Source organism: Chiloscyllium plagiosum, unplaced genomic scaffold, assembly GCF_037043375.1.
Source record: "Chiloscyllium plagiosum isolate Xiang-an unplaced genomic scaffold, Cpla_swu_hap1 HiC_scaffold_14, whole genome shotgun sequence".
In the NCBI taxonomy this organism is placed as follows: domain Eukaryota; kingdom Metazoa; phylum Chordata; class Chondrichthyes; order Orectolobiformes; family Hemiscylliidae; genus Chiloscyllium; species Chiloscyllium plagiosum.
The window spans coordinates 60653363-60671855 of record NW_028270152.1 but is presented as its reverse complement, the minus strand read 5'-3'; positions in this window follow the sequence as shown (position 1 = coordinate 60671855).

The following is an 18493-nucleotide window of genomic DNA, read 5'->3' as shown; positions in this document are numbered from 1 at the left end:
GTTTCCCCTTGTGGGAGATGTTTGAACCAGAGGGCATAATCTCAGAGGATGGGATCACTCACTTAAGTCAGAGATGAGGAAGATTTATTTCTCTCTGACAGTAGCAAATAAGTAGAATTCTTTACCACTGAGGGCTGTCAAGGCTGAGTTGTCATGTTTTTTGAAGGCTGGGATAGATTTTTGATCACTAAGGGAATCAAAGGGAATTGGAATAAATAAGGAAGGTGGAGTTGTGGATTGTCAAATAAGCCCATGACATTATTGAAAGTGAAAACACACCTCCATGGGCTGAATAGCCTCCTTATGCTCCAAATCTCATCGTCTTATGGCTTTGCTGGTCTTTTCCAGGTCTCAGAAACACTCTGCAGGCACAGATTAAGGCTGAAAATGTGTTGCTGGAAAAGCGCAGCAGGTCAGGCAGCATCCAAGGAGCAGGAGAATCGACGTTTCGGGCATGAGCCCTTCTTCAGGAATGACTCATTCCTGAAGAAGGGCTCATGCCCGAAACGTCGATTCTCCTGCTCCTTGGATGCTGCCTGACCTGCTGCACTTTTCCAGCAACACATTTTCAGCTCTGATCTCCAGCATCTGCAGTCCTCACTTTCTCCTAACAGATTAAGGCTGACCAGGCTTACCAACACCACGCTCTGTTATCGGATAAGAACCTGCTTTAAACCTGCTTTCAGAATGAATGGGCTATGTTTGCACTCTCTTTACTTGTTTAACTTTGTGTCAGTAAAATGGCAAACATCACCTGCTTAGTGCAAAGGACATGTTGTCCTGGGTGTTTTTCCAGTCCTTAATCTTTTCTGTCACTGAATAAATGAGTTTTTATCCATCTGATAGTGTGCTTTATATCTTTGTGTACCCCTACTTCTGAGCATGTTCACATTATGTATCCAAATGGCCTTCATGGGAAAAAAACAACAGTCAGTCAGACAATGCATCAACATCACATGGTACTATGGTTTAGAAGCTCTTCACACTTCAGTCAGCATGTGATAAGCAGTAGCTGAGAGGAATTCTGAGGAATCTCCTTTTCCACCATTCCATCATTGATTAACCTTTCCTAATTTAGCATACACATAGACTGAACACCCTGTCGGAGAATGATTACCCTGAGAGAGGCAGCACTTTGTGCAGCTTTATTCAACAGATCACTGTACTCTGAGGGACAGTGGAGATGCCCACTGTACTTGTCCCAGTCTCGTATGGAAGTATATTCACTTGAAAAGCTGATAGGACAAATGTTTCCCTCCAGAGGTATATGGAGTTATCACTGATTACTCACACTCACACGGTGAGTGTAGTGTGGAAGTTGAGGACCTGGTACAATCCTTGCACATTATGTTAGCCTCTCTGTTTCCGCATTAAAGTGCAGCACTTTGTGCTGCAGCCAGCATGGAGCTGTGTCTTTGGGTCCCCAGTTAAAACTTGACCAGCAGCTTCAGACTGCTTGCTCAAAACCAAACCAGATAAATAAACCCTGAACTGGGAGAACTGGCAATTCCCCTTTCAATGTACAAGTATGTGTTTTTAAAAAAAACTTTAAAACCTTTACACATAGTTATTTCCAGACATATCAGAACCTCTGCCTTTACGATCCCTCTCAAAATTCAAGGGCAAAATAACCTAGTTAAAGGAGCAGCATCATCACACAGGGAATATATATTTTAAAGTCTATGTGGAATAAATCAGAATACGTACAATGATTGGCTAGATTGGTTTTAGCAAGAAATTAAATTTTAAAGTGTGCTGGAAACCATGGCTATTTCCAGAAAAAAAATCAAGTGACCTTGAGAAAATGTGAAGAAAGGAATGAGATAGGGTTTATGTCCCTTAGTTACTGGAAAATCCAGTTTTAGAAAGACTAAGGGGTGTCTCTACACTGTTGGTCACCAAACACCTTTTATGGGTTTTATTTTCTATTCAAAAGCCTAAGTAATTAGTGAGCAGGACAGTCCAGAAACTGCAAGTTTCTCTCTTGAAGTTCTTTTCTCAGTCAAGAAGCTGGTATGGTTTTCAAATGCCATTAATCCTGACTGCCTTGTAATACCTGAAGAGCTGGACTGTGATCACTTTCCTAAGACTCAATCCAAGTTGATTGCATTCAGAATTGAAGTTCTACCTCCAGTCTTTGGCTGGCAGCAGTTCGATTTTCATCAGCAGCAAACCTAAAGGACCGTGAGAATTTATTGCATTCTCTCCTTTGTTTTCAGATCCTTGGCCCGCATGGGGCATTTTTTTTTCCCATTGATTATTGTCTCAGTAGAGACGTTGCCTTTTTGCATTGTGTAAGAGTCACACTCTGTGTTTGGGATCAAGGAGATATAGATTCACTTAATGTACATATCAGCCAGTATTTGCTGCTTATTTTAATTATAAGTTTTGTTTTTAATAAATAGAATGCTTTGTGGTCATCAAACCTGCTTGGTGAACATCTATTATTCTGGTGAGCTGTACAACGAAAGAAGCAACTGGTCATTGAATCAACACGTTTATGTGAATGGTGTGGACAGTGGAGGAGTAGGTCTTGATTATCACCCCATTTCTCCTGCCACAATTGTGACAATATGTTTACCAACATGCAATACAGTTTTTACAATGATGTTGAAACTCATTGCCACCTACCTTTTTTCTTCCTCTCCTTTACACTATGTCTAAGTGCAGTCCTGACTTCCAAAGCTAGGCTGGAGGGGGCCTACTCTGTAGCTGGTCCCGTTGGCCTAGAAAACTCAGGCAGTCTTCCCATGTGTGTTTGGGCTTGGAGGCCCCAGGCCTGGGGAGAGTGAACTTCACAGAGACAGGCTTATCCTTCTTGCCTTGGAGTTCGCCCTATGGGTTCCTCTGGCATCACTCTGTCTCCCTGAAAGGAAGCAGTCCAGAGAGTGAGCTCTGTCATGCGGAGCACCTATGGTTACAGTAATGGCTGTGCCATACTTGGGTCTCTTTGACAGTTGTCAACCTTCTGTGGAGATAGCTAAAAACATGCATGCCAGATGCAGCACGGCACTGATATCAGATTCCTGACTGCCTCTGATAAACCTGATTGTCTTTTGCCTGAGGCTGAGCAAGTACCTTCTGTGTGTCAGTGACCTGGAGATGTGGAGGTGTGCCAGCGATGTGCTCTCCAGATTGTGCTCTCGGGTTCAGTATGGGTAGAGAACCCACTGAGCTGAAAGTCTGGTCAAGAGTTAAGGGGAAATCCTTACTAGTGAAACCTTTGAAGGTTCAGTGCCTTCCTTTCTAGAGTTGGAGATGGAGCTGAAGGGTCATTGGTTCTGGCATCTTCAGGGCCGAGGTTGTGTGGGCGCTGACAATATCTGATTAGAGAAGTGAAGGAATGAATGTTTCTGGAGGTTGAGATTGAATTTGGGTTGATGATAATGGGGGATCAGCACAATGAAGCTTTGAGGCTTCATGTGTCCCCACGTGAACAGTTGCTATCCTCTCCAGCCAGTTCATGTGTTTTCTCCTCAGATTGTGTGAGGAGTCTGATGTGTACCTCCACCAACTCCATACCCAACCTCACCCCCTGTTGGTCTTGACCCTCCCACATTAGTTGTGAGGCAATCTCCCCCGCAGTAAGACAAAGGGAAGGACCGTCGGCTGCGAGTACTTCTCCCTCTCTGTGGAGTTTGGATGCAAAATTGAAGAGGTGAAGAGAGGAAGGTTTTGTGCAAAATGCCATTGCAGAACAGGCTCCTTGAATCTCACTCGAAGAGACACCTTAACTCAAAGTGGGAAAATTCATTCATACAACCCATAGGTAATACTTCATGCAGTATCCCCAAGAAGGTGCTGTGCTGTCAGATGTGCTCTACTTTGGGATGAGGTGTTAAACCAGGATCCAAAACGAATCTCAACATAGGTTTAATTAATTCCAAGTTGACATCCTGAAGTGCTTGGAGAACTCTGCTCCAGGATTGCTCATTCAACTCACATCAGTGAGAGCAGATTGACTGGTCATTTATCTCATTGCTGTTTATGTTGTGAGGCAACTGTACTCCAAGTTTATTTACATTACAGTGACTGTATTTCAAATTAATTTACTGCAGTGAATCCCGATGGATATTCTGGGAAATATGATAAGGTACTTTAGAAATGCGAGTTCTTACTGTCCTTGATAGAATTGCCTTAGTATGCAGCACCATCTGTTGTCAGTTGGATTTCATTACACAGTGTATTCTTATTGCAATGATTTTAATATATGTTTTCTGACATTTAGCAGTTCCACCTATACTAATGGTAGTTGTGTTGAAAGTACTGTATCTATAGGCTGTGCTATTTCCGTAGACTCAAGTCTGTTATTACATCTCTTAGATACTGCCCACCCTGGGGTCTGGGAATTGGATGCCAGTGTTGGACTCTTCAGTTGCCTCTACCTAACTAGGTTCCATACATGTCTATGAAAAAGATTTTCCTCAAACTCAGAAGTCCTGTAAATGCTTTATTTACGTCCCTATATATACAATATTGTCACAGCTCTCTATTACAGTGCTTCCAATCTTGTCTTAGAATCTCAATAACATGTAACTGTTGAGGTCAGAGTTGATATCATCTGGTCCATCATCATTAACGTTTTCATGCCCCATTATTCTTCAGCTCCCCTGAGTTTATCTGTACATGTCATTCTCCTATAATGCATATTTCGTCAATGCAATTTGGCTGTAACGTGATTGGTGAATTGGGGAATGATTTTTTTAAAATGTGAACTCCCATTGGCTATTACACAATTCCATCCCCGGCATGAGGTATCACGGCGCACTGAGGACAGGACTCGCGTTGACATCACATGGCCAGTCGGCTCACGTGCTTTGTGGTGAAGTGCTTCCCAAAAGGTACAGTGCTGTACGCAGTCATTTTCGTTCCTGTTATTTGCAAATCACACTGTGTTTCCCATGAATTTGGAAGGACAAAGTTGCAAGAATGTAACTCAGTATTGTACATTTCTGTTACTCAGCAAATTCAGAAACCCCTTCAAGTTACTTTTCAGTTTTTCACGTTAAAGTTTAAATTTATTGTATTATTTCATTAAACTATCTGATTTTAACATTCGCTTCAACTTCAGAACTAGAACTATTAGATTACTTTATACTGTGGAAACAGGCCCTTCAGCCCAACAAGTCCACACCGACCCACCGAAGCGCAAACCACCCATACCCCTACATTTACCCCTTACCGAACACTACGGACAATTTAGCATGGCCATTTCACCTGACCTGCACATCTTTGGACTGTGGGAGGAAACCGGAGCACCCGGAGGAAACCCACGCAGACACGGGGAGAACGTGCAAACTCCACACAGTCAGTCGCCTGAGGTGGGAATTGAACCCGGGTCTCTGGTGCTGTGAGGCAGCAGTGCTAACCACTGTGCCACCGTGCTGCCCTTAACAAGTCCACACTGACCCGCCGAAGCGTAACCCACCCATTCCCCTACATTTACCCCTTTTCCTAACACTACGGGCAATTTAGCATGGCCAATTCACCTGACGTGCACATCTTTGGACTGTGTGAGGAAACCGAAGTACCCGGAGGAAACCCACGCAGACACGGGGAGAATGTGCAAACTCCACACAGTCAGTCGCCTGAGTCGGGAATTGAACCAGGGTCTCTGGCGCTGTGAAGCAGCAGTGCTAACCACTGTGCCACTTACTGTTTTTTTGTTTCAATTGTTCCTGATATTTTTAGTGGTCCACCCTAACCTGGTTTTTCCCATAGGCCTCGTTATTTCCACTGCGCAATTTTCTATAACATGCAGTCGCACAAGAACGCAGCTATCACATTATAGAAGAACAGACCGAATTTCTTTATTCACATAATTTCAACAATTGGCTGTAACTATTTACATTACCCTACCCACACTCCTCAAAATCTGAATGTCAGAGGCAAGACTTTGTGAAACTCTTTTGCTTGCTCAGACCTTGTTCAAATGATTGCCACTTCTGGAACTCATGCATCACTCTGTAAAGTCATTCTTTGTCTGTGCTCCATTTTCTTTAGAAATCAAACTTAGTCGTTATGTGCGGTCCCTCTGATGTGTGACTGTGATTGTTCTGTTGTGCACCTCTCAGCCTTATCTGAACTTTCTGCCTTAAGTATCAGCCATTCTTCTGAAGTCCTGGAGTTTCACCAGTTCTGTTGCATATTGCTTTTTCAATCTTATGACTTCTTCATGAGAAATTATATATGATCTGAGATTTTGATAAACAAATTTCTGTTTAATCTTCTGCTGTCGGATACCACTTTTAATTTGAACTGTGGATTGAAAATGTGAAAAGAATTTCAAAGGGGATGTAGGATATAGATAAATTAATGTTATTTCTGCAATTATAAGTTTTGATACAGAGTAAATGAACTCACATCAGTGTGTAATTGTTTCAGCTAAGAGCTGAGTCAACAAGAATGGAAACTATGTGGAGGAAATATATAATCAGTTAAAATGGTATGCCAGCATGAAACGTGATTGCAAAACAATGGTAGAAATACAGGCCCAAGATAAAATGCTGTGAAGAGAGGCCTGTATAAACAGTAGGTTTCCCACTTGTACAGAGACACAGGAACAAACCCCAATTAAAAGGGCTTAGTGATAAGATGCTGTGAGGGGCAGCGCAGATGAAGGGAGTAGATAATGGTAAGCAAAGGATGGGATGAGGTCAAACGGCCTTGTGAGGTCAAACTAAGCATTTTGTCACAGACAAGACCGGATAAACAGGAATAATGGGGCCAGTCTTAGGGAACTGGAGGATGTAGATGGGGAAGAGCAATGTAAAACAAAAAAAGCCAAATTATATAAATATCGAGCGTTTGTCGAATTCGGTGTGTGTTTTGTCCCTGCCTTGTGACATCACACCCACTTGCAAGTGTAAAATAAATGACACTACTGATTCAGATTTTTGTCTCGGACTGAAATTATTGAAGTGAGTGAGCTTTGTTTCTCACAGGGAGAATGTGTACAAATGTGTAAGAAGTGGTTTGCATTTTGGAAAAACAAGTGAAACTAACTGATGTATGTGAAACAATGCTAGTTTTTGGAGACAGCCATTGGTACCACTTGCATGAGTTCAGGACAGCTCAGCTGATTGGTCAGGTTACAGTTTAACAGAAATCCTATGAGGGGATTGGAACAGACTGAAGCAACACAAACTCCAGCACCTAATGCATCAAACTCTCTCTTTCGTCTTTCACTGTGAAGTTTCACCCTGCAATTTTTGCCAAAAGAGCAGGAAAACTGCATTTGACCCAAAGTCAGCAAGAAAGACTCCAGATTCTTCCAAGCAACTACTGAAATGCAGACTGATCATGACACTGCAGAAAACATTGAGGTTTCATGAGAAAATCAAAGGGATTATGGATCCAGCCCGTTGGGTTTTGTGGGATTGTTTTTTACTTTTGTTTTGCCTTTCATTCATAAGATTTGCTTTCCTTCCCCCCCCCCATATATATGTAGAATATTTTAAAGGGGTAAATTTAAAGGTATATCAATAAGAAATTCTGTCTTTGTTTTGCTATTGTTACATTTAAGAGTGGTAGAATGGGGATCCAAAATGGTGGCGACCCAGCAAGTCTGAGTCTATAGTGCTCCTCCCAAAACTTGGGCAAAGTGGGCCACCCGCCTCCACCACACTCACCAAATCATTTCAAATAGTTTTTACTTAATGTAATTAGTTGCTCAGTACTGAATTTAAACAGTCCAGTCTCCTGTAAAAATGACTAAAGGGAAGGGAGCCCGAAGCTCTCAGCAGGCAGGAGCCCCACCCCCACCCTCCCCAGCTGCAGCAGAGGTGTCCGCAGCCACCCCGGGGGACTTACCTACGGTAGCGAGCCTTGTGGAAATAATTTCCAAACTTGATGCGAAGATCGATGCCTTCATTGAAGAGTCCTGGAGCAGATGGAATTCACTCTCGGCCGCGCTACAAAAGTATGATCGAGGAAATCGAGCGCCGAGTCGGAGGAGCGGAGCGAAAGGCCGCGACCTCCAAGGCTACAGCAGAATCGGCCTTGGATCGGGTCCGGACTCTCGAACAGCGAGTCCGGACTTTAGAGAATCACATCGATGACCTCAAGGTCGTCGACAAAATATTCGTTTCCTGGGCCTTCCCGAACAGGAAGAGGAAGGCCAGCTTACAGTGTTCCTTGAACAGTGGCTTCTGCAGCTTTTAAATCTGGAGGCTGGATCAGGCCAGGTAAGGGTGGAATGGGCCAATCGGGTTGCAATACGTGGACCCGGCTCGAACCAGCGCTCCCGCCCGGTTCTGTTCCAGCTGCAGAGCTACAAGGAGAGGCAGATGCTCTTAGAAGCTTCTAGAAATCTTGGGAAAGATCCCCAAGCCATGATTTATAATGGATCCAAGATTATGTTATTCCAGGACTTTTCCCCAGCTTTGGTCTGAAAGAGGAAGGCATTTGACAAAGCGAAGAAGCGTTTAAGGAACTTAAACATTCAGTACTCTTGGCGCTACCCAGCAACGCTACGCTTTACCCATGAAGGGTCCGTGTACAATTTCAGATCGCCGGAGAAGGCCAAGGAGTTTTTGGACTCTCTTAGATAAATTGTAAGAGTTAATTGATGTTGTTTTGCCCTCCCCCCACCCCGGTTTACCCCCTTTTTTTTCCCTTTCATAACCTTACTGTTTAATATTATCTCCGGGGGGTGGGGAGAGCGGTTTATTTATTTGTTCATCACTTAGCGATTTTCTCTCCCCCTTTTTATATATATAGAGGCCGGGGGGGTCTAGTTAATGTAGGTGGGGGGATGTGGTTACCTTATCCTATTTTATCTTTGTCTTTAGAAGCAGGTTTGTTTTCCCCTGTTTTTTGTATTACTATATTTAATTATTATTTGTTGAGACTGTAATTTTATAGTTATATATGTTCATACATGGTATTAACAATGCCAACTATATCCAGGTGTTGGTGTAGGTGGGGGAGAGGGGTAGGATACTCACTGTTAACTCGAGCTCTGTAGTATATTTGAATTTTCTTTATCCTATCGTGGGGTGCCTGGGTCAAGGATGGGGCACTGATTGGGAGAGGATGTGATGGGCTTTTGGAAAGGAAGTGATGCCCCCTGGGAGCAAGGGGGAAAATCTCCATTTAAATACATTATTTTTTTTATTTAGAAATAGTTTTTTATATATTAATGTGAGTGTATTAAAGAGCCTTTATTTTTGTGAATTTTATATGCTCTATGCTCGGGATGTTTTGGTTAGGGTTTCTTCTCCCGAGGGGTCTCGGATTTGCTCGGACGATTATGGTTAATCAGTCGGTTAAATGGTGCACCTGGAATGTCAAGGGGAGTAATTCACCAATCAAAAGGAAGAAAATATTATCAAACTTCAAGAAAGAAAGGGTTGATATAGCTCTCCTACAGGAGACACACTTATTGGATAAAGAACACTTGAAATTATGACAGGGTGGATTTGATCAGGCCTTCTTTTCTTCCTTCAGCTCAAAAAGCAGTGGGGTTGTTATCCTTATTCGGAAGTATCTCCCTTTCAAAATCCTAAATCAGATAAAAGACGAATCTGGATGATATATTCTGATTAAAGCCCTTATAAATGGAGGGAATGTGGGATCTTAAATTTGTATTGTCCCCTGACACATCCTTTTAAATTTATAACAGAAGCCTTCTCAAGATTGATGGCTCTCGGTGCTCGTCATACAATTATAGGGGGAGACTTTAATTGTATTGTGGATCTGGAAATAGATAGGATTCCCAAGAGTACTGCAGGAGTATCTCCCAGATCCAGACAAAGAATTAGGACTAGTAGATGTATGGAGATGCCTTCATCCACAGGGCAGAGGTTTTTCTTTTTGCTCCAATCCATATAAATGTCACACCAGAACTGATATGCTTTTTGCCCCCTCGATTTTTTAAAATTCCATATCATCCTGTAAAATAGGCAGTATAGCAATTTCTGATCACGCTGCTGTATATATGGAAATCAAGGCGAGGACATCCCCCTGGCATTGGTGTATAGATTCCTTCCTGATGAAAGATAGTAAATTTGTAAAGTACTTCTCTCAAGAATTTAAAACTTTTTTAGAAATTAATTCAGGTACAGCTAGCAACCCGTCAATGATGTGGGAGACCCTCAAAGCTTATGCGCGAGGTTTGATCATCTCATACTCAGCGACCCAGAAAAAATTAAAGGGAGAACAACAGCATCAGCTCGAGGCTCGCTTAAAAGCATCTGAAACAACATACGCTGACAGACCTTTTATTATCAAATTGCAAAGGATTACGACCCTTAGGACAGCTCTGAACACTACGCTTACCCAAACGGCTAAGAGGGAAATATTATTTGCAAAACAAAGGTTATATGAATTTGGCGATATACCCGGTAGATACTTAGCACTTCTCGCAAAGGGAAAAAAGGCCCCTCAAACGGTCACGTCTATCAAGGAAAGTGCGGGTACTCTGACTCATGATCATAAAAGGATTAATACAATCTTTGGAAAATTTTATTCTGATTTATATAAATTGCAGGATTGTGAAGACAGGACTAGGAGGATGCAGTCATTTTTTAAAGATTTGACCTTTCTGGACCTAACTCTGGAATGGGTATCGGTCCTGAATATTCCCCTAACAATCCAAGAAATACTTGATGCAATCAGGCAACTTCAGAGTGGTATGGCGCCTGGCCCAGATGGCTTTCAAGATGAATTCTATAAAGAATTTACAGGAATATTGGCTGGCCCACTTATGGACATGTATAACTACTCATACAGTCAGGGCTATCTCCCGCCTTCGCTGAAAGAGGCGAATATCTCTCTTATCCTTAAAAAAGAAAGGACCCAGAAGATTGCGCATCATACAGACCAATATTCTTGCTAAATGTAGATTTTAAAATCCTCTTTAAAACGTTAGCATTGAGTCTAGAAAGGGTATTGCCATACATCATAAAGGAGGATCAGACGGGGTTTATTAAGGGCCGTAGATCATCCAATAATGTTAGAAGGGTTTTGAATGTGATTCAAACCCTGCCATCAGGGAAAGATACCAGAAAAGGCATTCGACAGGGTTGAATGGTCATACCTGTTTTACACATTGGAAAGGTTTGGCGTTGGAAAGGTGTTTACCAAATGGGTCTCAACATTGTATAGTGATCCCAAAGCAGTTGTGATTACCAATGGATTAGGCTCGGATAGCTTCAGTGTGGATAGGGGCTGCCGACAGGGATGTCCTCTCTCGCCATTGCTATTTACGCTAATAATTGAGCCGCTAGCAGTAGCGATACGGGCTGACCCTAATATAACGGCCCCAAGCATTGGTACAGGTAAACATAAAACTACCCTTTATGCAGATGATGTTCTCCTATTTCTCAGTAATCCCCTGATGTCCCTGCCTCGCTTAATCCAAGTTATTAATATATTCAGTGTATTTTCAGGCTATAAAATTAATTTTTCAAAATTGGAAGCTATGCCAATGGGTGGCCTTGCTAGTATATCCCACCTATTGGATGGATCCCACTTTCCCTTTCGGTGGTCCCTGGAGGGTTTCTTATATTTAGGCATTTTTATTACTCCAGCATTTGGTCAGGTATACAAGGCTAACTTTGTGCATTCACTGGAGAGGATAAGGCAGGACCTCCTGCAATGGGGAGACCTTCCAATTTCCTGGCTAGGTAGAATAGCACTAATTAAAATGAATGTCCTGCCCCGTCTCCTATACCCTATGAGAATGCTTCCGGTGATGCTGCCGAGGCTGGCACTACATAAATTATATGGCTGGTTGGGTTCCTTCATCTGGAATCATGGATGGCCCCTCATTAAGCTGAAGAAGCTACAGCTGCCACAGGCAAGGGGAGGACTGGATTTTCCAGATTTTAGGAAATATCAGTTAAGTTCCCTATTAAGCTACATAGCTGATTGGGTCTTGTCTGATCCACAATCAATCTGGCTGGACATCGAGGCTTCTCAAGTAAAATGCCCACTTATTAACCTTTTATTTTTAGACAAGAGAAAAATCATTATGGATCACTGTAAAAACCCTATAATACTAAAGACAATTAAAGCTTGGAATATAATGCGACAAAATGAAGGCAACTCGCATAAAACATCCCCCTATACTCCGATAGTGGGATCATGGGGATTTCAACCGGGGCTTACAGATGCCACTTTCAAACTCTGGAGACCCAGGAGCATCTCCTGTTTAGGGGATCTGTTTAAAGAAGGGGTTCTGATGTCTTTTGAACAGCTGCACCAGAAATTTGGATAACCTAATGGTGATCTCTTTCGATACTTCCAAATTCGAGATTAGATACAGAAGAAGACTACGCTATTAGATAGTCTTTATAAATCAGACAGCGAATGTAGTGTGTTATGGCCAATGAGGGTATCTTTCGTCTGCACAATTTATCATTTACTAAATGATGAAGTATCGGGAGATATGGACAATCTGCTGAAAACATGGGATCAGGATTTGGGACTAGAAATCTCTATAGAAATGTGGAATGACATTTGGGAAAATGCCAGAAAAATCTCCATCTGCAACAGAACTCAGGCCATTCAGTTGAAGATACTTCATAGGGCCCATATAGCACCGGACCGATTGGCAAAATTTAAGGCAGGAGTATCTCCAATGTGTCCCAAATGTAAAATAGAGGTGGGCGCTCTTGTACATTGCTTATGGACCTGTCATAAGATCCGTAGATATTGGAGTAAAGTAGCAAGTGCTCTGACAGAAATCTCAGCAATGGAAATTAGAGTGGATCCAGTATCTCTCCTTTTGGGCTTTTCAAACTTACCCTCCTTGGATATGCACAAGGAAGAGATTATTTTCCATTCTCTCTTTCTGTGCAAGGAAAAAATATTTTGGTAAACTGGGTGGCTGAGGGCCCCCCTGGACTTTCGAATAGACACAGAATAATCATGGAATATATTCCCCTTGACTTCCTTACAAATATGGTGCACCAAAAAACTGAGTTACTCCATAAAATATGGAAGCCCTCTTGAATTACACAAATACAGATATTTGGGCTATTCTAACAAGGGTTTTTATTTAATTGAGATGGCGAACCTGGCTGGTCTGGGGTTCCTTTGGGAGAGGAATCCCGCACGAATACGGGTTTTGTTACGATTTGATGTTAACAAATTCCGAACATGTATTTCACTATTCAATTTCTGTGTTATCCATCATTTTTTTTCCTAAATAATGTAAGAGATTTAATTATACACTCTGGTTAGTTGTAGGTTAGATTAGTAGTTAGTTGAGTTTTGTTTTTTTCTCTCGGTATCTCTTTTTTCTGTTTGATAGATTTTGGTTATTATTTATTTAAGATTTAATTGTATATACTAGGGTTTTTTATTTGTAAACTTGTAAAAATATGTTAAATTTTCAATAAAAATATCTATTTAAAAAAAAAGAGTGGTAGAATAAGCATTTACTGTTAGCAAGGAGACCTGGTGTGGTTTGTTTTTACCCTAGTCAATCAGCCAGCGGCAGTATGGCAGTTTCATTAAATCTTCCCACTTGTAGCAAATTCAGAAATAATGGGCTGGATTTTCAGCGTAGTCATGACACTATGCATGAGTAACTTCTCCAGTGAATGTCCATTACTTAAAGCTGAAGACTTCTGACTTAATAACGCTAACTCCAAATCTGTTAGAATCATAGAATCTCTACTGTGCAGAAAGAGGCCATTTGGATCATTGAGTCTGAAGAGCAATCCATCCAAATGCAAGTAGGTTATCTACCTACTGATAAATCCTATTTCTGCCCATGATGTTTTCTTAGAACCCAGTCTTTGGATAGTATCAGAACCAACCATCTAGATAAAGTTGAAAATGTGTTGCTGGAAAAGTGCAGCAGGTCAGGCAGCATCCAAGGAGCAGGAGAATCGACATTTCGGGCATGAGCCCTTCTTCAGGAATGAGGAAAGTTGTCTAGATAAAGTTGTCTGATTTTGGTGCACACTGTTCTACTTTCTGAGCTGCATATCGTGCTCTTAGCTTCATCACTGTAGCTAGTAATGAATTTGTTATTCCTTTGGAAAATTGGGACTGAATCTTCTGTTTCAGGCTGCTTTATTGTCGCTGTGGATGGCGTGTTAGCTGGAATTTTTACCTTCCCTGCGACATAGACTTCTGTCTAAGCATGTCTCACTAATCTGAGTCTGAACCTCTGAATCTCCATGGCATTTTCACTATTTCTGCTGATTCCAATAGTGTAACTCATGGTTTCATATCTGGTTCCACCTAAAATCTCAATCCCATGAGTTAACCAGAGAAGTGTTTTCACAGCCCTGTTTGACTGTGAGCAAAATGGAATGCCAGTGGGAAGGTATGAGGCACACTACTCCCTGATACCTTTACAATGTACTTTTTCACACATCCAGCCTGCATCTCAGACTTCCAAAGGCTGGTAAAATCCGTCTCTGTATATTTTAAAATATACAGTCTGTGTTATTAACTGGAAGTCATTGTATATTCCATGCAGTTCTTTCAGACTTCTATTCATGTTCCCAGGTAAGCACTGTCATAGCTTTCCATCTTTGTCTAACCCGCAGTGTTCCCTGCTGATATCCCGCTGAGAAATTCAGAACTAAATGTTTCCTTCTCAGGCACTTATCAATTTAGACACAGGATGAGGAAAACTTCCTGAATGAGTGCATGTTCCACAGAATCATGTGTTTCATTAGCTGAGCAGCCCTGTCTGTCTGAAGAGGCAGGACTCCAGATAAAATATTGATAAAACAGATTCATATAATTATTGCAAGGCTTCAACACTTACCTATCAGCAGGGTTGAGCTAGTGGGCAACATATTACATTTCTGTCATGTGCTTATCTTCCCTTTAGGATACGCATTAATCCATCATGGACCAAAATCATGATGACTTCATGCGAAGGACAGAATGCATTTAATCTTGCCTGTTTTGATTTTAAATTCTTTGTGTGTCAAGATTCTGTGGAGATCATGTTATAGTGATACAGTGAGGGAAACAATATACTTAGGTTCTGTTTGAACAGGGCAAGCGACCGTGTAGTTCCTCAGCAAATCTGTTCAAAAGAGACGTACTGAAGTTGGCTCCTTATGTGTTGCCAGACCTGTTGTGTTTCTCCACCACTTTCTGGTTTCAGTACATCAGGTAAGGGATCCTGAGATGAGCACACAAGGTTTCAGAAGGACATGTTAGAGTGGATGAATTCAATGTCAAAGCAAGTGTAGTATGGGAATTGTAGAGAGAATGGAAGATTGGATTTAAGAGAAAGAAGAAAGATGCATAATTTTTTAAATAATTGGCCAACAATTAACACCTGAAGTGATGTGAATCCACACTTACAAATGTTGTTTTCAATGCTAGAAAGTATATTTCGCACATCTTTAAAAGGGTATTTAGACCATAAGAGACAATAACAGGTTTCTGTGGTGAGATTACTTTTAATCTATCATGCAAATATAGTAACTTCAAATTATTCAATGCAATGTCAGACTGTAAGGTACTGTATTCTTGAAATTAATGACAGGAGCCGCACAGATCAGAAAGTAACCAGCAGAGTTTTGAGTTTAACTGTGCGTCTCCCCCTCAACTTGAAGCTGCTTTGCCATTTGTTCATAGATAGTGCTGGATAGAACAAGCCTGCTCTATTTTAATATAAAATTGCTGCAAATTTTGAGGCAAGTTACTGATCTCAAGCTTTGTACAACAAAACAAACTTTGGTATCATCCTGTGGCCAAAACCCAAATTACATTATTCTGGTAGAACATTATCCAAGCCAACTCAAACAAACCAACAGACATTCTTTTGGAAAAAAAGGACCAGTTTTATCAGAAATTAGACTAACCAAATTAGTGTCAACTACTTCACTGGGCAGGGAATTCCATAGATTTACAACCCTGTGGGTGAAGAAGCTCCTTATCAATTTATTCCTAAATCTGCTCCCCTCTAATTTTGAGGCTGTGCCCTCTTGTTCTAGTTTTACTCACCAGTGGAAACAACCTCCCTGCGTCTATCTCATCTATTCCCTTCATCCTTTTATATGTTTCTATCAGATCCTATATAAGTTTCCATAAGAAAGAAGAGAATGCTTTTCAGTAGGTATAAAGGGAGCAAAACAGCTGAAGCCTAAATGGTGTATAGAACGTACAGGGGAAATCTGCAGAAAACAATTAGTAGAGCAAAGAGAAGTTATGGAAAAACATTGGTGGGTTTAGGGAAAATCCCAAGATATTCAGTAAGTGCAGTTGATGCATTTAATATGGATTTAAGCAAAGGTTTTGACAAGGCCCAACATGGGAAACTCATAAGGAAGGCGAAAGCACATGGGATCCAGGGTAACTTGGCAAGTTGGATCTGAGTTTGGCTTAGTGGTAGGGAAACAGAGAGTGATGGTAAAAGACTATTTTTGTGACTGGAGCTTGGTGTGCAGTGGTATACCACAGTGATCATGCTGGGCCCTTTACTGTTTGTGATATATATAAATGATGTAGACGAGAATGTGGGGGATTGATAAGTATGTATGCGGATGACATGAAGATTGGCTGGGTGGGTAATAGTGAGGAATAAGCTCATAGGTTACAGGGAAATTAGAGATTGGTTGTTCAGATGGGCAGATCAGTGGCAGATGGAACTTAGACCTGAATAATGTGAGGTGATGTACTTTGCAAGAGATAACAAGACAAGGGACTACTCAAAGAATAGCAGGATAATAGAAACCTCAGAGGAAGAAAAGGATCTTGGGGTGCTTGTCTACAGGTTCCTAAAGGTGGTTAATAGGGTAGATATGATGCCATACAGTACCCTTGCCTTTATCAGTCATGGCATATATTGTAGGAGCTGGGAGCTTATGTTGAAGCTGTATAAACTTTGGTTCAGCCACATTTAGAGTACTTTGTGCAGTTCTGGTTACCCCATTATAGGAACGGTGAGATTCCACTGGAGGTGGTGCAGAGGTGATTCATCAGGATGTTGCCTGGGGTACAGCATTTTGCCTGTGAAGAGGCTGGATCAGAGGCTGAGGGGTGAAAACCTGATTGAGGTGTGTAAGATTATGAGGGGCATGCACAGAGGGATAAGAAGCTGAAGGGTCAAGCACAGAGAGGGCATAGTTTTAAGGTGAAGGCCAAGAGATTTAGAGGGTATTTGAGGAATTTTTTGTTTCACCTAGAGGGAGGTGGGTATCTAGAATGCACTGCCTGGGAAAGCAGTTGCAGTGGGAAACCTCACAACCATTAAAATGTGTGTGAGTGAGCAATTAAACTATCATTTATATTCAAGCCTATGGTTCAAGCGATAGAAAGTGGAGTTAATGGAGATAGGTCAGCACAGACTTAATGGGCTGAAGGGCCTCTTTTGTGCTGTATCACTCTATCATCCAGCATCTCCCAGGATTGCCTTGCTGGTCACCTGAGCAACATCCAAGTAGAAACCCCAATTCATCCAATTTCACAAGGCAAGCAACCATTACACACAGAGTGCAGCTCATTCGCTGCCCCATCTGGCACCAACCTTCACGGGATCCTTGTGCTCTACTGAATCAACTTGAGAATCCATACAGCCTCCATCCTCCCTCCTATTATCTCTACCAGCACTATGTCTCAACTGGTGCCCTTTTCCAGTTTGTCTCTAATATGTGCTTCACTGTCTGTTGTCCTCATCCAGGTTGTTTCCATAGTTTGATTTCCTGCGAAATATCTTGCTTCACTGATCTAATGGCCCATATCCTTCCAAACCCTTCCTATTCATATACCCATCCCAGCCTTTTAAATATTGCAATTGAACTAGCCTCCACCACTTCCTCTGGCAGTTCATTATATACATGTACCACCCTCTGTGTGAAAATGTTGCCCATTAGGACTCTTTAATATCTTTCCCCTCTCACCCTAAACCTATGCGCTCTAGTTCTGGGCTCCCACACCCCAGGGAAAAGACTTTGTCTATTTATCCTATCCTTGCCCCTCATGATTTTATAAACCTCTATAAAGTCACCCCTCAGCCTTCGATGCTCCAGGGAAAATAGCCCCAGCCTATTTAACCTCTTCCTTTAGCTCAAATCCTCCAACCCTGGCAACATGCTTGTAAATCTTTTCTTAACCCTTTCAGGTTTCACAATATCTTTCCAATAGGAAGGAGACCAGAATTGCACGCAATATTCCAACAGTGGCCTAACCAAAGTCCTGTACAGCTGCAACATAACCTCCCAACTCCTGTACTCAATACTCTGACCAATAAAGGAAAGCATACCAAACGCCTTCTTCACTATCCTATTTATCTTGTATGACTTTGCTGCGCACAAACTGCTTGTTGCATTTTCTCCATGTTACCGATATCCACACTTTTAAGTAGCTATAAAATGTTTTGTCCTGAGGCCTTGAAAAGCGCTGAGTTAAATGTAACTCCTTTATTTTCCCTCTTTGCTGACCCTTTCTGCATGTCTAACTGTGCTTTACATGACTTTCAGCTTCTTGCTGAGTCCCATTGCAGCCAGAATGACCAAATGAGATTGACGGTTTTTCTGGATGGATGAATTTGGATGGGCCAACCAAC